General features: G+C 32.0%; 1 long non-coding RNA gene across 1 annotated transcript; it reads right to left on the reverse strand.

The window, feature by feature from the left end:
* Window positions 1–1,049: 1,049 nt before the first annotated feature.
* On the reverse strand, window positions 1,050–1,975 carry LOC121259852. The gene is made up of 2 exons (XR_005939644.1): window positions 1,755–1,975; window positions 1,050–1,444 (listed from the first exon to the last, which is right to left on the reverse strand). It is a non-coding gene; the product is annotated as an uncharacterized LOC121259852 (long non-coding RNA).
* Between the last annotated feature and the right edge of the window lie 412 nt (window positions 1,976–2,387).

Below are 2,387 nucleotides of genomic sequence, written 5' to 3' on the forward strand. Positions count from 1 at the left end.
TTATCTTCTCAACTGCCTATGTCATCACCATCTCTTCTTATTCTTCTATATGATCTATATGTTTGAGGCCTTTTGCAAAATATGTTTCTCTCCCTCCTTCTCTATCACTTAATGATCTTTGCTGGTTTTGGTATATGTGATTGAGACATCTATAGTATATGTGCGTCCAATTTTATTATTACTACAAGAAAATTGTTAATTTATTGTCATTTATTTCCTATCAAAATAAATTTATTCACGTTACAAATAGTAATTTTTGTCACAAATTACTCGTTATAAATATTCATTTTTCTTGTAGTGTGATTTTGCATTGATTTGATTAATTTTTGTTGTTGTTAGTTGATTTTGGCTGTTTTTTAATTTTAATTTTTATATTTTTTTTTATTGTGACATCTATATATTAAAACTTGATATGTAAGCTATAAATATAAATATAAATATAAATATATATATAAAAGAAATTGTCACATCCACTTAAAGTAACATTTTTAAAAGAAATTAAAAATTATAGTATAAAAAAAAAATACACTCTTGTGCGAGTAGGGATATTATGGATTATGGAGGCTAATTTTCCCTCGGGAGACCCCCGGCCCTCCCCATGGCCACTTCTCTACTCCAACAACTTCTTGGGATTAATTTAATTCTGAGTAATAATTTTTTCATCAATTCATTACCTTCAAATAATAAAAAAGAACAAGAAAAAAAGGCGGGAGGTTAGGAATAGACCTTGGACAATAAAATAGACAAAAGGGCTGAAAGTGGTTAGAATGTCTTAAAAGAAAACAAGAATGCTACTCATTACCATTCATAGTACCATACTAATTAGCTGAGAAGAATTAAGCATATGAATAATAATTACCACCAACAGCGCGCCACACCCACGAAGCCCACCAAAGAAGGAAAAAAAAAAAATCAACATTACTTTAAAATTAATCACTGTTTGGAACACATGAAAATTAATACATATTTTCTTTCTTTTAACTTACATGCAAGACTGAGACCACTTAGATTATGATATCCAACCCAAAAGAAACTAGTTATTTCGATAGCCAAAGAAAACTGATCTTATAATTGTCAGCAAGCCTGTACATCATGAAGAAGTGGTGCTAGTGTAGGTACAGATGCATGTATGGGACATGATCATACGGAAATTAAGTACGTACATGAGTAAGTAATAGAAAAAGCTGGTTTGATTTGTCGTAAGTATAATATATAATGTAGCATATATATATAATACTTATATATGTACATCAAGTGCTGAACATGATGCAGCATGCAGCATCATATATCGTTCTTGCTCAATATGGTTTGCTCTATGATCATGATGATCATGTTGACGGCAAAGAAGGCCGTGTTCGTGACTCGACCAGTATTGACCATAGAACCTGCACATCTTCGCATGGGCAGGACTTCACGTCCTTGTACAATATGTAAATCCCCCTGCCTGAAAACACAGACACACAGAGAAAGAGATTAAAATGATCAGCTTCTTTGATAGAACTAGGAGATATATATGAATATTGGAACATGGATTTGCCACTCTTGAACTTGAAGTTGAAGGGGCCGGAAAAAAACAGAAATTTATAAGAATGTATGCAATTGCAGACAAGGAATTCCAAGCAAACGAATCGAGAAAAGATAATATATAATAATTAGAATCGCATGATCTTACTTAATTAGGTACTTAATTTAGCTGGATTTTCAAAACATGATGATCATGATCAGCAGAAGGAAATTAATAATAATGGACGTACGCTCTCTGTGGCTGGAGTGAAGACGATTCCAGATTTTCTTCAATGGTGAGAGGAGGGACTTGAGCCAACCCATATGGCCAAAGAAGTACAGGCCTTGCCTGGGTACTTACTTTGGTTGAGGGTAGGTGAAAGGTTGCGAAAGAATTAAATAGATGAGGATGCATGAGGGTTTTAAACTCATCATGTATGTAGTTGTACGTGTTTGCTTGGACAAGGGTGTCTTGTTTAGCAACCATTCCCGATCCATTTATCGTCCATTAATTCCTTTAAGGGTAATCATGCAAAACATACAAAATCCAGGCCAATTGGTGCTATGTCTTTATCATTATACCTTCTTCCCTTATGGAAGGATCATCATCTACTAATCATAAACCCAAATTAATTAACCTGCTACATTAACACTACTATTGATTATTTTAATATTTGAAACCTGATCTCCTCACCATTCAAAGACATTAAGGCCTTATTTGTTTTTACATACCATCTCATCTTATCATTACAATTTTTTTAAACTTTTAAATAAAATACAAAAAATAATTCAACATTTTTAAATCTTAAAACAAAAATAATATTACAAAATTATATTCTAACAATATTATATTTAACTTTCAACTTTCATCTTATCTTATTTAT

This window comes from Juglans microcarpa x Juglans regia, chromosome 4D (assembly GCF_004785595.1).
Source record: "Juglans microcarpa x Juglans regia isolate MS1-56 chromosome 4D, Jm3101_v1.0, whole genome shotgun sequence".
Lineage (NCBI taxonomy): Eukaryota > Viridiplantae > Streptophyta > Magnoliopsida > Fagales > Juglandaceae > Juglans > Juglans microcarpa x Juglans regia.